The sequence below is a fragment of the Corvus brachyrhynchos genome, unplaced genomic scaffold, assembly GCF_000691975.1.
Source record: "Corvus brachyrhynchos isolate BGI_N302 unplaced genomic scaffold, ASM69197v1 scaffold28, whole genome shotgun sequence".
NCBI classification, from domain to species: domain Eukaryota; kingdom Metazoa; phylum Chordata; class Aves; order Passeriformes; family Corvidae; genus Corvus; species Corvus brachyrhynchos.
In genome coordinates this window covers 9,986,702-10,007,984 of record NW_008246058.1, presented here as the reverse complement: position 1 = coordinate 10,007,984, position 21,283 = coordinate 9,986,702, and the positions used below count along the sequence as shown (strand labels likewise).

General features: G+C 40.5%; 1 protein-coding gene across 2 annotated transcripts in view; it reads right to left on the bottom strand.

The window, feature by feature from the left end:
- Positions 1–2,792: 2,792 nt before the first annotated feature.
- TMEM74 (transmembrane protein 74) overlaps positions 2,793–21,283 on the bottom strand; it is a 35,004-nt gene continuing 16,513 nt past the window's right edge. For both annotated transcript variants that reach the window (XR_001865807.1, XR_001865808.1), the window contains 2 exons: positions 14,649–14,801; positions 2,793–7,005 (listed from right to left, as the gene is read on the bottom strand). The gene's annotated coding sequence lies outside the window, so the exon portion shown is untranslated. The remainder of the gene's footprint in view (positions 7,006–14,648; positions 14,802–21,283) is intronic.

Below are 21,283 nucleotides of genomic sequence, written 5' to 3'. Positions count from 1 at the left end.
CTCCATATCCTTTCATTAAGCAGTTGTAAACAGCGATAATATTTTCTCTTACCCTTCCTAACACTGAAAAATCCCGCTTCCCTCAGCCTCTTCTTGAATGTCTCTCCTTGCTCTTGCTCCTTAATCGCCTCCATAGCCCTCTGTTGGACTTCCTCCAGTTTCTTGGTGTTGCTTGCACAGAGGAGTCCAGAGTGGGACACAGCAGTTGAGATGATATTTCCCTCTTAAACCAAAGGGAATAAACACTTCCCTCAACCTGCTGGCTGTGCTTTTGCTTATGCAGCCCCATATGAGCTTGGCTTTCCAGACTGCAAGAGGTTTGCTGTGCATTCCTAGAGCTGAGCGATGTGAAGCCTGGGTCTTTTTCAGGGTGGGTGCACTTACTGCAGAACTCATTTGATGTAATTCCAGTTGTGTCTTCCAGTGTGAATCACTTGACACCATCAACGTGAAATGCTAAGAGCCATTGCTCAGTCACTGGGAGTGGGATAATTTCATCCAACAAATGTTAGGTGTTGTGTCTGAGCTCAACATCTGCGCTTGCTCTATGGGCAATGGGGAGAGAGAGAAATCTGCAGAGACTGATTCTTCTCACCTATTTTAGACCCTTATTTTATGAGGAAATTATTCTTATTGGAAGGGTCTGGCTCTTTTCCTTGGTTACAGAATATGCCTGGAGAGTTGGCTTAAACTGAAGTTTTAAACATTTGATAGATTTTCTTAGGTCAAGCAAATTTTACCCTTAATGCAGGGTTTTCCAGTCTTCCCTTGCACAGGCTAGGCAAAATGTGTTTGCAAGTAATCTGATGCCCATATGTGCATTTTTTCTGCTGTTACCAGTCTAAATGTTTTCTGCAAGTCTGACCTCCAGAGTAATCAGGTGTGGTGAGATAGATGAGCCTACTTAAAATTTTATTTTACCAAGCAAAACAGATAAAACTCATCTAATTGCTCTAATAGCCTCATTCATCACATGACCTTGGTGATCTGATGTTTTCCACTCTATTTCTCTCTTGTAATTCTTGTAGAGGAATGGAAAACCAATGCCAAGTCTGTGCAAGATGAGATCCTCTTCTGGGGAAGATGGAACTTTCCCAGAAGGAAGGTTCTTTTCCCCAGCTGGAAAGATACTGACTTATTCTTCCTGCTTCTTAAAAAAACAGTGGCCATTTGGTTGACCAGTGAAGATAGCTGCATTAATATGAGAGCTGCTCACAGATGCCTGATATCAGACAAGGAAATGGAAGTTGTAGTAGTGTGACTCTCGCTTTACATTCAAATATTTAAATTTAATAATCTATTTTAGAGGATTTTTCTACTTTTATTTGTATCTTTACCAAAGGTATTTATAATGCTTCAGTATTTGAAAGAAGTGCTGAATATTTGTTGGCAGAAACAAGTATAAATTTTCAATTCACATAAGCATCTTTCAAATTCAGAGCACTGGCTAAGTCATTTGTGGATAAAGAAGGTGAGATGTTCTACGTAAGATGGGCCTGTAACTCCTGTATGTCCTGCATCCTTCACAAGCTTCATACCACTGGCTGAAAATGGAAATACATCATCTCACTAATGAAACTGAACTTAGAAATGTCATAGTCTGAATACTCAAATTCCCCTTTCAGAGGGAACCAAGAAAAGCTGATGGTTAAGTGTGGATACAAAAATGCTGCTAGCAAGAATTCTTCTTGCTATTTTCTAAGTCCGTGAGAGACTTTTCTCTCTCACAGAAGATATTCGCAGAGTTTATAAACCATGAACACCTGAGACCCTGCTGAGCTTTGTTTATAGTACAGTAGGAAAATATTTTGACAATGGATGTTTTAGGATTTTAGCCAATCACCCCCAAGGGGTGTCTGATCCTTTGTCCAATTAGACTATGAAGAAAAAAGTCTATAAAAGAGTTTGTAAAATAATTAAATCAGTCAGTCTTGCTGCACAATTCCTGCCTGTTGGATCGTTTCTCTCCTCCTCCCTATGAAGGCGGGATATGGTAATATTTACTACAGTGATAGTTAAGCATCTCCTCACCTGTCATCAGCCATTTTTAAACCAAAGCTAGCAGTTCTCTGTGAGTGGGACAGAACTTTTCTCACCAGAGAGCCAGATGGTACTATTGTAAAATTCATCAGCAGCTTCAAAGGTTCACTGCTGTGCATCAGCACTTTGCTCCCTCAGTGCCTTCTCATGCTCAGTGGTGAGAAACACAGCGAGGCAATTGGGCTGTGTTGTCTTTAACCTATGGATGATATCCAGGTTTGAATTCTAGTGGGGCTCAGCTGAGCTTCATTCAAAATCCACAGCTGTTGTCAGAAGTTGTCATTTGGTTAGTGATACATCAGAGGGCATTGTACTCTTCCTCTTTGATCCATAGAATTTGTGTTTGTTCTTGATCTGAGAGATAAGTATGGTTTTGAAGCAAAAGGCTCCTCAGAGTGTAAATGTACAAGAATACCTGGAAATGCTTACTTTGCTATAATTTAATAATGCCTTGAAATGGTTTGAATAATTTATTCAAAGATTGAATAGATTCATACAGTCTATGGACAGAGTCTCTATTAGCCAAACCCTGCTGAAAAAAGTCACTCCTAGCTAAAATCTTGGGGATGTACAACACAATTTACCTTGTGGAGCACAAAATAGTGAGACTAATTATGTGTGTCAGCTGCTTGTCATTTTAGCATCTTTATGTCTCCAATGTATTATTTCAAATGTTGATTTAAAATGGACCTTTGACCACTTATTCCTATTGTGACCTTTTGAAATGACAAAACAAAAATTTTTGAGCCCAGTGGATGACACATGGTGAAAAGCATGTTTTCTTTATTTGGAGTGGCAATCTCTTGGCTAATTGAGGTTAAAATGAGAATGAATACAGGGCAATTTAGGTCAGAGATTTGGGGACAACAAAGAAGTCAGAGGGCAAAGTCAAGCAGTCATGAGGAAATGAAACTATTTTCTTACTGTTATTTTAATGCCAGTAGGTCAAAAGAAATAAAATTATTAAAAATGCATCATCGTTTAGTGTAGATGTAAAAATAGCAAGGCTCCAACTAAAGGCAAGAGATCCATAACCTGAGTGCTGTCAAAACCAAATTAAATGTAAGGAAATGAAAAACAAGAAAAATCAAAATTTTCTGTACAGTTTAAGTTCATGATACATCTACAGAGGAGTTCACACAGTTCAGATGTCCCAGCTCAAGAGGATGTGATATTAAACATAAAGAATCACAGGAGAGCAGCAATCATGATCAAATGTGTGGAAAAGTTTTAACATCAGGAACAAATGGTCTAGGCCTCTTCAACTTGGAAAAGAGATCAATGAGGGTAGACAGGACATATACCTACAAAGCAATGACTAAAGTAAGCAGGAAATGGCTGTTCACTGTCTCTCCACTTTAGAAGTAGAAAACATCAAATTAAATGACTGAGTGATAGTTTCAATTAAGGAGAAGATGAGATTTTTTTATCCCTTGCTAGGAGAGCTGTGGAACACACAGTTGTGTGTCAGTGGTGGATGCCAAAAGGTTTACGTAGCTTCTAACCTGAGTAGCCAAATTTGAGGGAAAAGGAAGGAAATCCCACAAGGACTATTTAACACATAGATCCCTCTTCTGGAAAGGAGGTTGCTGAGCTGCAGACTGCTGTAGGCTGGAAGGGGAGGCTGGGGAATCATCACTATATGCTTGACCTGCCCTTGGACTCTTCTCTTGGCCTCTCTTACTGGCTGTTGACAGAATTTGGCCACCAGATCTTTTGTTTGACTCCTGACAGCTGTTCTTAAACCACCATCCAGAGACTGGCAGTGCTGTTATACCTATCACTGTGGCCTCTGTAAAAATCTTACGCAGGAACACTTTAATTATGAGTGTGAACCTGCAGTGCTCTCAAAGTAAGCACAGTACTTGTGCACAGCAGATCATTACGCTGAGAGTGATATCCATGAAATTATTGAAACAGATTTATGGGCAACTCTAAGACTATCAGTTGTTTACTGAGGACTTTGATGATCTAAGGTTCTTAGTTAATATTGGTCATAATAGGCCTCTACCTATTATAACTCCCTCCAGTTTGTAGCTGAGTTAGAGCTGAGTGTCATTTGTTACACCTAATTCACCAGGTCGTTTAGGTGATTACTAAGTCATCATGCCAAAGCATTTTCTTTGGTAGTCCTTAGCTAATTTCAAATTGAACAATACTATTTGTGAGTCAAGAAATACAGTACCTCTTCTTTCCTTACATACTGCACCTCCAGTAATTCTCCTAGTGATACTGTTAATAAAAATGTTTGGCAGAGGCAGCTGCTTTTCAAGGTGTGAATTACACCTTTGGCTTTTACATTATTTCTGCCATCCATGAAGCAAAGAGGCAAGAGAAAAAAGCTCTCAGTGTTCCAGTAATCCCAGACTGCATGTAGAAATATCTACTTCATTTCCCACCAACTTAAAATCCCAATATTTGCCTTGTGGACTATAGCAGACTTCAAATTGTGGGTGAAGGGGATCTGGGAGGACTGAAAATCCAATCAACTTTAGAATTATGTCTTGGCGAACTGAGCTGGAATCAACTGCTGGGATGCAGAAAAGGCCAATATGAATAGTTTTAAGGAGAAGAAATAATGAAATAGGTAAAAAGAGGTGAAGAGAGGGAAACTGGTTCAGTAGTAATTTAACAGAGTGGGAGTAGAGGAGTAGTTGCTGAAGATAAATTAAACAGGGGTCAACGAAGACTAAGATACGGTCATAATAAATTGTTCCTGCTGGAGGAGTAATTGAAATGGCACTGTTAACTTCAGTGGGAATTGGATTAGGGTCTGTAAACTGCTGGAGGAATATTTAAGTTAGCTTTTCACATTAAGTCTTCATAGAGATAAAAATACTTTCAAAGGAAGATCCTAGAACTTCCACCATTATGGACAATAATGCTTTATTTGAGTTAGTTTCAGGCTAATTGAATTAACACTGCTGAAATGTAGAAATATCTGAGTTCCCCTGAAAAACATTTCAGCTGTTATATTAAATCTGTGAATTTCTCTATTTTTCCTCAAGTATCAAAGCCAAAACCAAAGAGTTCATTTTATTATACAAAAAAGATGCTTCAATTACAAATGGTGAAGATTTAATTCTGAAATTGTCACAAATGAATATTCAGTAGGTCCCAATCCTGGACCTGCACCCTTGGAAAAAGGTTGCCAATATTAGTGCACCCATTTTGGTGCACAGTCTTGTTCCTGTTAGCCTTGTATCCGCTGGCAAGGTCATACCCAGGAATTTTGACTAATTTCTGTAAATGCCAAAGTGTTGCCGAGTGCCTTCTCTGAGCAGGTGCTCTAGGGGCAGATGGGACAGAAATGAAAGCACTGGCACAGAGCTGATGAGCATGACAGAAGAAGTGTTAAGTTAGATGAACAGTTACAGCAGGGGGATATCTTAATAATTTGTAGACATTGGGTATCAATTGATTTTTCTTTTTCTCAGGCTCTAATAAGATTGTAAAGTCAGGGCCAGAGAAAGACATGCAGCAGGGTTACTTTTTATCCAGCTACCATGTTTGAAACAGGTTCCAGTAGACAAGTGGGTTTTGTTTTTATCCCTTTGGATGCCTAGTTCAACTACTGGAACATCTGTTACTTCAACACCACATCCACCCAGCTATGCATTCCAAATAAGCCTTGTCAACTTGGTGTGCACAATCTGAGAAGAAAACAGACACACTTCTGTTAAAAGGAAAAAAAAATTGTGCTAGCAGACATTAAATGTGCTGTGTTAGCTGAGGACCAAAGACCCTTAAAATCAACGGCAAAACTCCTGTCCCTTTAAGTGAAAGCTAGTAACTTACAATAATTTCTTTTTGTTTTGATGAAACGGTGTTTGCAAATGTTCTTTGTTAAAGAAACAACACTGGATCATGAAAAGTACTTTTACACAGAGTAATGAGAGGATTTTAGTGGTGTCATTGCTAACTGGAATATAACTAATACAAATGAAAGACCACCTCATGTTTTCTGAACCCATATGCCCCACAAAACTACTCTGCTGATTCTCCACTATTCTGTTCAGCCTTAGAGAAGGAGCCTGTGTGTTTACACAGTCTTCCTCTAAAGGACTGAGCAAAGTAGGTGAGATGCATAGTAAACCAGACAAAGGAAATGGCAAACCCCAGACATTTATTCTGTGAGGTGTCCTTGTCTTCTCAGAGGTGTGGAGCTGCGTCAGCTTGGATTCACCTGATGTGGAGGTGAAAGTAGAGGGCATATATGGAAAGTCTGTGGATGGGATTATTTATAGGCACTTTCTCAATAAAAATGTAGTGGACTGCATACTTTTACATGTTTGCAATAGGGGGACGGAGCAGAAAAACACACAAAATTTCTCATCTAATAAAGATGAGACAGATAAAAGACAGTGAACATTTCAAGAATACAGGGGAATTTGTTTTGTTGGGTTTTTTGGGCAGGAGGGATGGACTTGGGAGTCATAACAAAACACAGAGTTCTTTTTAAATTAATTTCTTTGGGCTTCATATTCCTTTATGAATGTTGTCTTCCAACTGCTTCCCCATATGATTTCAGACACAGGTATTATTGCACAACTGAACGAAAGAAAAAGAAAAAAGGAGAAAAACCCATCAATGACAGTCACTAACAGTTGTCAATTTGCTGAAGAAACAAAGACTCAAGAAATCAGATGGTTTTTAACCCATGGGGCTTTCAAAACTGTGTCCAAACTCCTGAGGCAGCAGGTAACCTGGCATCATTTGGCATTCCAGCTGATTCTAGGAGGTGGAAGTAGAGAGGTGTATGGATGTGAAAAGCACACTGATTTTTTTTATCCTCAAAACATTTCCTTAGTGCTGAATTATGGTTCAGGCCAGTTTGTAAGTTATATGAGCCAGTTTGCTGATCCCTAGATATGAGACTCCAGGGAGATAAAGCCAGACTCCAAAACAATCATTCAAAAATCCAGTCAGAAGAAGGATGAATATGATACTTTTGGGGATGGTGGCCTGTGGAGGGAAGAAAAGGAATTTTAAATGGGAAATTACTCAGAAGATCATAAAAATGAGCAATGCAAAGAGAAAAAACAACAACTTTTTTCATTATGGAAAAATATTTTCCTCTGTGAGACTTCGCAAAATAAAAAGGTATCTGTCTTTTTAGCTCATTCTTTCCCCTGAATTTCAGGTGGCTCTGCCAGAGTGTGGCAGATCCAAATGCTCGTGCTTGCTGCTTGTTACAAAGATCTTCGCTACACTTGACAGTAGAAGTGTCACCAAAGATCTATGTTAAAGGCTTGCTTCAGTAGTTCACCAAACACCTATGGATTTGGTGAAAAAGAAGCATATTTTGGTAGTAAAACAGTCAGGGTCATTGAAGCTCTCTGCAAGGCTGCATCAAATGAACCTACAGATTTCCTTCATAACCTTAAAGCCTGAAGTTCATGAGTTTAGCGGTTACAAATATACATACATTTTTAAATGTTTATTTTGGCCAAACAACAGCTGGATGTGGATTAAAGTGACCATTCATGTGTCTGGTCATCTCCACATGTAGTTAGTGAAATTAAGTATTGTTTTCAGCAATATGCCTGCATTGTGCGTGCACATTTCTGCACTGAAATCATCTGAAAATTGGGCCTATGACCTCTCTGCCAGTATTTCTATTGGGAATGTGGTGAAATTGTTCCTTCAGTAAACACCCAGAGATATTGCAAAGCTAAATGACTTCTTTTGGAAAGCACACTAAAATCTTTGGAAGGAGACCATAATGTAAGTACAAAGTATTATTTTATGTAGGCTGAGTCACATTCCTCTATCTTATGTGTACAGCTGAAATAGCTGTTCAGTATCAGTCTTAATTAGGAAAAGCCTGCAAAATGTTCTGTGTGCTGTATGGTATGATCATCACTGATGTAACAGCACTGGTGCTTGAGTCCCATGTGCTGAGTGCTTTCTTAGGAGAAAATCCTCAAAAATGGGAACAGAACAGGAACACAGGTGACAACTTTATTTATGAATGGGAAGCTACTACAGGTGCCTTGAACCTTGCAACTATGTAGATTTTTTTTTTCACAGGGAAGAGGGCTATGAAATATGTCTTTTGTTTAAATCAATTATTTATATTATAAAAAGGTACCACTTAGGAAAGCATCTGATGTAGGACAGAGGGCCAAAAGGAGCAGCCAGGTAACTGTCCCCCTGTAGCTCCTGAAGCACACTATAATTGCAACAGCCACAGCATCACTTGAGCTTCAGCTCTTTGGGCATTATCCATGGACTGGCATAGGAAGTGAGCTGTGCTTTAGTGGGCTCCAGTGTGTCAGAGTGATTATCTCCTCAAAGTAAAGCTGAAAATGGGAATGGGATTTTGAGCTGTTATGGGGAGAGGTGAGTTGGGGAGTCAACTTCTGTCAAACTCTTGCTGAAAACTTAAAAAAAGATGTGTATATTTGGGCAACTAAATCCATAATCTGTCCCTGGCATCCTGGCCGCACCTTGAATCCTGCGCTCAGTTCTGGGCCACTCACTACAAGAAAGACATTGAGGTGCTGGAGCATGTCCAGAGAAGGACAACGAAGCTGGGGAAGGGTCTGGAGCACAAGCAGCTGAGGGAGCTGGGAGTGTTTAGCTTGGAGAAAATAAGGTTCAGGATAGAGCTTCTTACTCTCCACAACTACTTGAAAGGAGGTTATAGCAAGGTGGGGGTCGGTCTCCTCTCCCAAGTAATGAGCAACAAGGTCAGAGGAAATGGCCTCAAATTGTGCCAGGGGAGATTTGGATTGGATATGAGTAAAAATTTCTTCAGTTAAAGGAATGGCAGGCATTTGAATAGGTTGCCCAGAGAAGTGGTGGAATCACCACCCCTGGAAATGTTAAAAAGACGTGGATGTAGCACTCGGGGACATGCTTTAGCATTGAACATCGTGGGTTGTGGTGGCCAGTGAACATACATTACAAGGGACAGAGAGTTCTCAGTAAGACAAGTCCCTAGTATCACAAAGTACCTCTTTAGGTTACAGTGACCAGAAAGACTTCTCCCAGGATACTTGTTCTGTTATGTTAATCTATCCCAGTTTGGATTCCCCAGTTGGCTGTTAACCTCTACCCCTCATCACTCCCCCAGAGCTTCCCCATTGGTCCCTGTTCCCTAATCCCGCCTTTTCCCCGTCCCTGGATAAAACTGAGTTTCGGGATCATGTTTGTGTTTGCCTTTGCAACCTTTGACGCTGTAGAAGCAATAAATGCTCCTGCCGGAACGCACACAAATGCCCTTCTCAACTCTTTGCTACCGACTGTAACACTGAACCCACCCGTGCTTCTGTGGGTGCACGTGGGACCCCACGGAGCCGAGCAGGGCCGGTATTAGTGGGTAAGCAGTTGGACCCAATGATCTTATGGGTCCTTTCCAGCTTTAACAGCTCTATGAATCTATGATCCCTATAAGCCTGGTTTTAAAAAATGCTGTATCAATTTCTGCATCTATGGAAGTTTGTATTTACTTAGTCTTAATGTTGTTATCATGAGCTAAACAGGGACATAAAAACCCAACTCGCTTCTTTTTTACATTAAAGCACCATAAACACATTTGACATGGTGTACTTTAAAAAAAAAAAAAATAGGGAAAACCACCCATCTAGAAGCTAAGCCTTCTGTGCAGGACTCCTTTTGGCTTCAGTGCGGCTACCTGCCAGGTCGATTCCAGATTTCAAGCAGTCTAGTGAATTGTGACAGACTGGCGTCAGTCTTGTATTCCTATCTTATGAAACATTTCCAATGGAATATTTTAATTAAGATCAGCTTCGCTGGCATCAGAAAACTCATAGCCTTCCCACAATCAAATATCAGCTGGAGAAAGCAGTCAGCAGTTGACCACAGAGCTGTTGTTTAACTTCAAAACAAGATGGGAACCTGCTCTGGTTTGTCAGACAATGTCTAGCTGCTGTCCTGCTCCTTAGGTTCAGCTTTGACTCCTCAGTAAGAAAACAGTAATGTAGAAAACCACCCGTGTATCTTTTCCACAAATATTCAACTCACTCCCTGGATTCAGATGGATTTTCTGATATTAAACAAGTAAATCTGTAATGGAATAGGGAATTAAAATTAATCAAAACCAGAGCTGTTCAAGAAATTCAGTGTATGCATTGATTTGTTATTATTGTTTTCCTCATGGATTTCAGTCACTGAGCACTATTTCCAGCTTGCCGTGTCGTCAGCATTCACTGGATCCCTGCACAGGCTGTCTGAGGAAATCAGGTTGTTTTTAAACAAAGATGCAGAATGTGGTCATTTAATTTTTTTCAGCTTATAGATTTCCGGGTACTTGAAGTTCCTTTGAAATGGAGCAGTTGTCTGGGCAGATACAGTGGCCAATCACCCCTTCTCCTATTAATTTGCATATAATGAATCTATTGTTCATAAGGGATTAGCATCCAGAGACTGCTGGCTGCTCAGGCTGCTCTTTGACAGATTACTTGGACCTGTCATGACTCTTTAAGGATCCCTGCTAAGAGGCAGAGTAAATTACCCTCTGCTGTGCTCTATGCTGCTGTGGCTAGGCTGTGGTTTATTTAAATCGAGTTCAGCCATTACCACACTGCACGGCAGCATATGCTGCAAGTGAAGAAGAGTTTTGTGCAGCTTGGGCAGTGGGGCTCCCAGGGTTCCTCAAGGTTGTTGGCTTGACTCTGCTTGCATGGCAGGCAGATCCATAGGGGCTGGTCATGGTCATAGGCCCAATGGCTTTGGCAGCCCTAAGGGAAGTCAGTGTCCGTGGCTGTCCTTTTCTTGGTGTCTGGTCACTGCCAGCAGTGGCTCCTACGAAGGATCAGCTAAGCATCTTCAGCATACTAAGGAGACCAGAGTGGCGGAGAGCTGTCAAGTGCAGTAGGTGGATACATTTTGACTCCTCTCCTGGTGCAGTAATAGGAGCTATCAAATGAAGATGGGTCTGGGAAAAAGGGAGGCAGCTCATTGCTTAGGGTGTGAGGGAGCTGGGGAAGTTCTTGTTGCCAGAGACTAAGAATGTAGTTCCCATGAGTTCAAGGGGAAGCTGGATCTATTATTGAAGAAATAAATTTTGAAGATACAGAGACAGTGACTCGTCCTCAGAAAGGTCCCCAGCTATCAGATGCTGAAGGCTGTGAGTGTTTGAGCATGTAAAACTAGATCCTTGTGCTGCTCCTATGCTCTTCCTCAGAAATCTGCAAAATCTCCATCTGTGACTGATGGAGACAAGGCACTGGACTGAACTCGCCATCCACCCAGAATGATTATTCCCCCATTTCTCACAGATGTGCTCCTTGCTCCCACCCATTTTCAAGCCACACGCTAGCCTACTGTTCACAGGCCTCTCAGTTAATTCAGGTATTTGTACTTGTTTTCCACATTACAAATTAAGAGAGAGATTTACCAAGGTACATTGGTCACTCCATTATACCAGTGTTGCAGAGTTGCTGCCATTTAAGAAGTATTGGCTGATGCTTTTTGGAGAATCTTCTGTACCAACAGATCTACTTCTCAAAGTTGAGCTATAAAAGGAATTTAATATTAAGCCTACCAGTTTTCAAACTAGTGGAAACACACTGTTGGCACTGGCTTCGGGCTTCTCATACGGAGAACATATATGCAGTTTAATTATTTTAAAATGTCATAAGCGATGCCAGTGAACAAAGAAAGCTACATTAAACTGGAGTTACTGCTAAAAGGATCAAGTACTTTGAGGAGTAAAAAAATGTTACAGGAATGCTATTATCTTAGAATCAAACCTTATGAATCTAGGACACATAAAGCTAAATTTAGACAACGTAATCGTATACTTAAAAAATAAATCTAGGCAAATAAAGACAAGCGAATACATACTTAAGACAACTGAATGTTCATAACAATCTTACTAAAACAAACCTTTAGCCCCAGTTTGAAGAGAAAAAGTGTGATTAAAGAAAAGTCAGTGTGTCTATAAAAATTCATTTAATCTAATTTGTGACTATGCACATTCTGACTGCAGGGAAGGCCAAGGTACTAGAAAGTTACATAACATTTCAGCTAGAGGTAGGATGAAACTTGCTGTCATCTTAACTCAGGGACTGAAAGCCTGAGGTGCCAGTGGCACACCCTGAGAGTCCCAGGATCCTGAAGAGAAGCACACAAGCACATGGTGTTCTATCTCTCTTGTAATCTAGCCTGAGGTTTAAAGCCAATTTGGGTACTGGCTGCAGACTGCAGTAGTTACCTAACTCTGCACGGTCTGATTCACCCACTCTGAGACTGCACCACTGGGACACAGCTGATCTCAGGGGACAGCAGCAGGAGGCTGCTGTGCAGAGCCAGCGCAGGACAGGCAGGAAGAATTCCAGCAATAACACAAGTGCTGTCAATGAGGTATATGGTTTTTATAAAATTGTTTTTAATAGAAATTCACTTAGGAGGTGAACAGGATTTTTTACTAGTTTAGCTTTCAACCACTAAAATACTCTCTTTTGTACTTGTTCACAGCCTATCTCTGTGGAAGGCTGATTTCAAAGCTGTGACATTCTGAGACTGCGGATTTGAAATTGTTAACATATCATTGTAAGAAACATCTTTAGAAGAGAAATGTTAAAATTGAAAGCTTTCAAAACAAACAGGAGCCTAGGTTCTATATATATACCAATATGCTGTATTTTTAGGATTGTGATAATACTATGCAAGCATTATTAGTGAGACCTTAATCTGGGTTTCCAGTACCTGAAGTAATAATTCTGAGCCAGGGATAACACTGAACTTTTTGATAAAAATTTTTCCTTAAATGGGAATGTTTTGATCCACCTCATCTGCTGGCACTGTTTCTGAGCCTCCAACCTCCCCAGTCCCAAATACCAAGCCATGCTTGCTTCATCAGACAGATGAAGAGGGTGAGCAAGGCCTTGTGCCAAGTGTTTAACCTGCCCTTCCTCCTTCACCCCTCACACTGCTAGTTGTCCATCCATCTGCAAACATTGTTTCTTAAGCAAAGGACTTATAAGTCTTTATTTCAGCTTCGGGTGCCTGGTCCTTTTGAGGTGGAAGCGTCTCCTTCACAAATGAATAAATGCTGCTCCCTGCTGGAAACTTTCAGTAAATTGCAGTCTGCTGATATTTTCCTTACGAAAAGAAGGTGGTGGAAAATGCAAACAGCTATTAAAAATCAGACAAGTGCAGTCCTTCAGGGGGCAAACTCTCCAAGGATCAATGTTAGTGCAGTGGTGCTGGATCTCTTACTGTCCCTCCTGGGCTGTTCTTCTGCAGTGCTGCAGTCAGAGCCACAAGCACTGGGGCACCCTCTCTACCAAGGACTTGGCATCACAAGAGAGGAATGAGAGAAGCCATATAGAGACCACCTGGCAGCTGCTCTTGTACCTCAGGGGAAATCCAACATGCCTGCACACCTACAAAAGCAGATCTGTTCCTATTGGTGCACAAGGAGCCACTTCACCTCGTGAACGGAGGAACTTTGCACTGCCTATCTTGTATCAAGCACATAAGTGCAGAAAAGCAGGTAAAGAGGAAGTGATTCTTCTGATGGACCTTGACAGCAATTATGATCCTGGTCCCTAAACTATTCAAAGCATGCCTGTGGATGCCATGTGGTGGATCTCACTGAGAGAAGAAAAGGTCACAGAAGATCACAGATCTGATTTGCAAGAGGTGAACTAGCTTGACAAGCTGTAATGCAAACCCATTTTATGCAGGTTAATTTAAGTAGAAAATATATTCAAAATGCTCTACTGGAATAGGCCAAATTCTGAACACCTCTTCCAACTCTCTTGAATAAGCTTCACATAAGGTGCTGGGAGCAGCAGCATCTAGTTCCTCATGGGAAGGTCCAGTGTACTAAGACACTTTTACAGAGTACAGAGGCATCCTTATTAATCTGAATGTAAGAGCTCTCAGATTTGGGAGGTGTTACATCCCATCACTCACAGTACTCCCATCTCACCTCTCCATGGATTGCTTCTCTGCTCAAGGGCTGTGGTGCCAGTGTGTTTGAATGTGTCCACACATGTGAAGAACTGAAAAGACTGGGAGAACTCTCCTTGAGTAGATTGTGCGAACTAAGGTGTTAATTTGGCAGTGTGTATAGAGCAGCTGCAGTCAGGAAAAGAAGTAGTCAATATCAGCTAGGGATAAAGAAATTTGCAAAGGCAATAGTGTTTCAAGGAATAAGAAGCACATCGGAGTACAACACCACACTTGCCTTCTTCTAGCAGTAGATGATACCAGACCAACTTCAATATAATTTTCGTATCTTTCAGCCTCCTTTCCACACCCACTTTGGTTTAACATCTGTATTTTCCTTCACCTCTAGCAATCATTGCCTCAATCTTTACCTCTACTTCTTCCTCAGTTGTGGTTTCTGAATTATTGAGACATCTTTTTTTGCACCATTGACGTACAATGATTCCTTTATAAATCCCGTATTTACTAAGGCCTTAAGCCAGTACTTGGTGACGTTGGTGGGATTCAGTCCACTGATTTCAGAGGACTTTGGAACACACTTTCTCTGTGAATTACAATATTAGTTTTGTTTCTTAACCCTTTTCTTAAGTGGTGGAATATCAGTATGGAAGCCAATATGTTCCCAACTGTGAGCTTTGCCTTGTCAGTTCCCGCAACAAAACCTGGAGAAGACGTACCCTGTTGAAGGGAAGGCAGCCAAGACAATATGGAAGAAAGCTGAGGTTCTGTTTTTCCAGTTTTGTGGGAAGCAAATGGTAATTGTTGTTAGTTTCAGGCCAGAGTTACAGCTCCCGAGCTGGGTCTCAGTCCCTGGTTCCTCTGAGGTCAGTCTGGAAAGGATGAATCAGAGGTGAGATCCAATGATGCATTAAGAGCTTTCCCAGCAAAAACAGATTTAGAGGAACAAGCAAAACCAAATCCACTCAGTTAATGTTCTTTCCTGAAGCCCAACAAAAGCCCAGGACAAAAAATAAAGAGAAGTAGGTGCATCATTGTGATACTGTACCCTGAAACTACAAAACACTGGGACTGAGCATGTGGCACTTCTTTCTCTCTTTCACCTAAGTCTCTTGGTTCTCTCTGAAACTTAGCTTTTCCCATGCAATGCCTTCTGTGGGCACTCATGTCTTCTCTGTCCTCTTCACTAGGCTGCCATTCCTCACGGGTGCTGTTTGTAGTTGTCTCTCTTGTTCATGCCACTTCTATAATTTCTGTTCTCTTATCCATTGCCCAATCAGTCCTGCTCTAGCTAAGCTCTTTTCCCTGCTATAGTATTCATCTTCACATTCCCTGTGTAACTCCCAGGAACTTCTTTCCACGTGGGACCAGAAATTCTCCAGAAAGTGCTGTGAACCATATCCACAAATGGATTATGTTAGGCAGGCTCTACCTGCAACTTTAACATTAATTTTCCATTAGAGGGAGCAATGTCTATGGAATAGATAAGATTCTGCATCTGGAAAGCAATTTGTTATGTCTTTAATATTTCTGTCTGGTTATATTTGGGGTTTTGTCTTTAACACCCCTCAGTGCAACATTTGAGCATTTTTGTCTTTTTCCTGCTTAATGTGCAGCAGCATCTTTTTCTTGGTAAAAGGTAGAAAGTGATTGACTCAAATAGAAATGAGGACAGAATGTAGACGAGAAGGGGTGGATGTTTTTCTGCTTTTTTTTCTTTTTTCACTTGTAATTTAATGAATATTTTTACAGAAGATTAATTGCAGAGTTAATCGATTTTGAAAAATACAACATCAAGTAAAATGTTAAAACCTCATTGTTGAATAAAATTATTCAAAAAACCTTCCTGGAGAAATATATGTTTGGCTGGTAGTTTCTAATATGATGTCAATGCCTGAGCTGTTTCCTGTTTGGTTTGTGGCAATTAAAGCACATCAAAATGAAAAATAATGCAAAGAAAGTACAAGAGCAGAGCTGCAGACAAATACTGGGGTTTTTTTTAAGAACAGTTGGGTGGTGTGGAAATTGTGATGTTCCAGAACTAATGTTCACAGTAGGGAGAAGAGAAGGCTCACAAGCTTCAGTCAGTATTAAACACTCAAGAAACGAGATATTAGAGGTGGTGGTATAGGACAGGACCTTCTGAATATTACAATAAATCATTTTTCTTGAGATAAGGTTGTTGCTCCTGTGTTTTAGTAGGATTCGAGACAAAAAGGAAAGCAGCCTGACAGCCATGTTAATGCTCTTGGTATGTTTTGAGTTCCACCACTGAACAGCTAGACTCTTACATTCAGCATTAGAAATTATTTCTAAGTGATATAATATTAACACTACTTTTCTGTAGAGGTGGGACATGGTGCCCATCAGAGTGGGCAAGATGATATGGATCACTTTTCTGCCCCTTCTTTTGCCTGTGAAATGCAGCAGGTCCTGCCAAGCTCAGAAGAGACGTGAGCTGGATGTCTCACAGCTGCTTTTGCAAATGCTTTGGCTTCTAGATCCAGGGAGCTGCTCTGTGGTAAAGAAGGGCTCCCAATAGTTGTCTGCACCTACCTAATCGGGTGATCAGAAGGGAGGCAGACAAAGGGACAGAGGTAGCTCTCACAACTTGAAACATATATAACATATATAAACATATGGTTATATATGTAAGGAAAAATATTCTTCATATGTGGTCCAGCAGTCAAACACTGGAAGCAGCTGGGAATGTCGATCTTCAGAATTCAGCTGGACATGATCCCGAGCAGCCTAATCTAACTTTGAAGTCAGCAAACCTTTCAGGAAGATCTTGGCCAAAATAACCTCTAAGAGGTCCCTGCTAACACAAATTCTGTAACTCCATTATGATGTCATATATCCTATATAACCCAGGCATCCACTCTGAATACCTCTATCTGATCTATCAATCACAGGTAAAAGTAAGGAGGAAAGACATCAGATAAAAGTGCAAGACGAAGGAAGCAACACAGACATAACTCTGGTTCTGAAATGTTCTTCATTAACTTCTCAGAAGAAATTGGGAATTGACTTTAGGATGAGACATTCTACAGTAGTGCAAATACTTAGTGACCATGTAATCATGAATTCTAGCAAAGGATGGCTTCAAATATTGAGCTGTTTTCTCTCACAGCAGCAGTGGTGAAGGGACAGAAGAAAGACATCGAGTTCCTGAAGTGAAACATGTCTCAGAGGAGAATAAATCCAAAGCAAAACCTGAAGGCATGGCCATAAATTCTTGTGTGATATCTATTCATGTGATTCAAACACAGGATACTGCTTGCCTGTGTTGATGAAAGTAGTTGATCTAATTAATTATTTTCGTTTGGATGATAGGAAAGACCAGGAAACCCTCTCTAACAGAAGGTTTGTGAGACATCTGAGAATAGCACTAAAAATGGACTGGACCTAACATCAGTAAAAATATTGAAGAGATTCATCCCATTTTTGAGGAGGTCAGTGGAAAGTCTAATACATTTATTTTATTATTAAAGCAAGAAGTGATTTGTAAAAGCTGAAGAACAGCTTTCAAAAATGTGTGGGCACATGTGTGCATCACATAAATTAGGAACTGAATTCTGTGGCTTAATATAAGCTATGAGGAAAACTAAAATGTTGGGAGAATTACACTGATCACATGGGGTATTCTTTTTTACGTGTTACTACCTGCTTTTTTCTTCCTTTTTTTTTTTTTTTAATTTTTGTCCTTCACATTGCCAGGATAACTGTTTTCTTAGTACATAATTAGGTGATTTCCTTTTGTAGCACTTCAAGAACACTATTTTGCTTCATTCTCAATGTTCAAAGTGCAAGACTTTGCAGTTCATAATGTCCCTGACTACTTCCTAACTTTATCTAAAGGCAAGAGTAATGAATGTAGCTACGAGATACAATTTTTTCATGTCCATTAACACTTCATTGGCATGTTTTTTTGGTCAGTTCTGTTACAGTGATTGTGCTGAGACTGGATTATAATTAATTAGTGACAGTAAAAAAGCCAAACGCCAAAAATCCAGTATGAGTTAGACAAGTTAAATTGATTAAAATTAATAGAAGATGCTCTGACATCTAACTCCCCACTCACCACCATCACCTCCTTCGATCACACAGGTATTGTCTTTTAGTAAGAGTTTACATTTTTGTTTTCCTTTTGGCAGTGTTTATCTTACAGCTCTCTGTGGTTCTCTCTCTACTTGCACCTCACAAACAGTATAGCAGGGTTATAAGGGCTTTGTCATGTAATTGGCTAGTATGGTATTGTAAATAAGTAAAACTAATTCCCTGGACAAATAGATGTTGTATAGCATTAGATGCACTTGAGTGCAAATAAAGATTTGATTATGTTTCTCCCTCCTGCCTGTGAAAAACAGTTCCCTTTTTACCTAATATCATATGCCTTAAGTGCTGAGGCTGCTGGTAATTGCCTTGCAGGACTGTTCCTCATCTAAGAGACATCTGCAACTCGTGACTCACTAGCAGTCTACTGAGAATTCCTTTACACTAATTTCCATCCCCAGCTCCTAATTTGTCTCTCAGGCTACTCTAAGCAGTATCTTCCAACTTTTCATTTCTCCAAGGAAATTCATCAAATACACTCATGCACAAGGGTGGGAACCAGCCTACTGCTCAGAGAAAGGCATCTCAGAGGCCACTTTTCATCTCTATTCATGATCCTGTGCTGAGAAATCACTGTTACTTGAAGCAGGTAAGGTGGGCTGTGCTGTGGGTGTCAGCTTAGGTGTAGATGCACTTGCAGCATGGGAAAGAGGGGCTGTAGCAGGACAAGACTCATATAAAAAGTTGTGAGATGCTCAGCATAAGCCTCTGCCTCTCTGCACTTGCTTGGAAGAATGCAGCATAGGTTTGAACTCTAGGTTTGAAACTGTATCATCTCTTTGTCAAGTAAGAGATTAATCCAAGGAGCTTCTGTTAATCCTTTCTGCATTTCACACTAGGCACAGGGAGAAAACATCCAGTTTGTGTTTGGTGTTTGCAAGCTAATGCTTGTGCAGAAGAATTAGGGAGGTTGGAAGGAGTTCTCTGCTGCCTGTGGCTCTCATTTCTATTGCATTACCTCAAGAGGTGCAGAAATTGCTAATCACTGAAGTGAAATGACAAAAAATAAGTAAGTAATGTTATATATTAGCTATGCTTAATAAAATGAAAGACACCTATCAGTTCAAGTTCTGCATTTCCCAAGAAGTTAAGAAATAACTAATATGACACTGCAACAGAGGCAGTCCTGTTTCTGTAGACAAAGATGTCTGTATTAAAAGCATTTTTTTCTGAGCTGACATTAGGCTAATTCCCTCCTGTCCATTCCTAATAGATTGAATGCTAGGAGTCAAATGCCACTCGACCTTGTAAAAATCAGATCACCCACTCGAAGAAAACAAAATCTAACAATGAAGAGTCTTTCTGATATAAGTAAAAAAGGTTCTGATATAAATAAATAAGTAGACTACCTGTTTCTACTAAAGTGATGTTCCATGGTGCTGCTTTACAGAAATACTGAAGCAGCCTTTTCTGCAACAATCATTTAACCTGAAAGAGTGCAAGATAGTCGGAGCACTCAATAGCAGCCTCTGCTTCTGCCTGTTCTCAGGGGTTTGAACAGTAGCAATTTGTTTTATGGGACATGGCATTTCTCCTGCCCTGCTGATGCAAAGAATTGGCCTTTTGTACGGCCCCTCTGTGCGTGCTCGGTGCCAGCAGATTGCCTTTCTTGGCACACACGGACATTTCAGAGGGAATGTACGCGGCTCTGTTTCGCCTGACAGACATTTTATTCATGTAGGGCTGATTTGCCTCATTAGCCATCAGTCCAAGTAAGTGTGATACATCAGAGTCCTGGCTCCAAGTTAACTTAGGGACACTGTTATCCACAGGCAGCTTCTTGGGAAACATCCTCTCCACCCCTTTTCCTCTGGAGAACAAGGAGATGCATGTTGTACTTCTTCCTGCAGAGGGAAGACCTCGCTCCACTCCTTGTGCCCAGTAGCTCATTTGGCTGGTGCACAGGAGCTAAGATGCACACACTGCTCCTTCCACAGCCTTGCTCTGTGAGGCAGGGATAGAAAGGGAAGGAAAACAGTATGTGTTGAGAATTGAAGCAAAGTGGTTATGGTACATGACCTGCATGAGATGACCCCATGGCTCTGATACAGGCCAATAAAGCATGCTGAGGCTTCAAAGAAGAGTAATTACTATCAATTACTGCATCTAAGGTCACAAGAGACTGTAATTACCTCTCTGATCTCCTGTATTATACGGCTCACAGGCCATCTATTATAATTATAAGAATTATTATAGTTGTTAATGCTATTATTTTAGAAAAAACACCCATCTTAATTTCAAAACTTCCAGGGATGCAAAAGCCTTGGTAAAGTATTCACTTGGTACTTACTCCAACTTGCTTAATTACCAGTGCCAGTCAGGCAGTAAATTTATCTGCTAAATCCAGTAACCCTCTACTATCAATTTCTGGTCTGCAGTAAGTATTGATAGACCTGGGCAAAGACAACCTGGATGTTTGTGTATGTCTACCCGTGGTTCAACAATGCAGAGGAAAAGTCTTCACTCTGCCATGACAAAGGGCTTGAGTTGAGAGAGCGCTGCTGATAAGGTTTTGCTTTACTGGTGCTGCTTGAAAATGCCAGGTCATAACCCTCCTTTTGTCCTTTGCTTGTCAAAGGCCAGTGTATCATTTTCTGTTGAATAGCAGTTAACAGTATACCCTGCTTTCCTAGTTCTCTACAGGATAATAGAGGCATCCTCTCTGCATCTTTGTACATGGGTGTATACAATTAATTATACTGGAAAAGAACTTAGAGGCAAAAGGCATTAATTAAAGTGCCTATAAATTTCCTGGAGTGACTACTGTAAGAAACTTGGTCTTCAAAGTGCTTTGTTTTAGACCTTGTTTAATCTGTACTTTCTTCCTGCCTGCACTGATATAATTTTCATGAGTAATTACTATAGGAGAATAGACTTTCTCTCTGTACAAGTTTTACTAACAAATCAAATATCCTATCAGAATGGGAAATGAACATAAAAATTAAGTTCTTTTATATTACAATTACACTCATAACCAAGAATTGTTACTAAAATATCATTAGAACTGTGAATATAACCAAAGCAGAAAAACATTTAAAAAATTCCTAACCTGGTTTGTTCTAGGGATAGATAGTGACTTTTCAGAAGGCCCCTCCCATACAGGGAGATGAGGCTCCTTCAGTTGCTCTCTCTATATATGTTCAAATGTACATTTCTCTTAGCAACTTTCCTTCCATACGTTTTGATCCTATTGACCAGTCTAGCCAATCAAATTTTTCCAGCATGGAGCGGGGTGGGG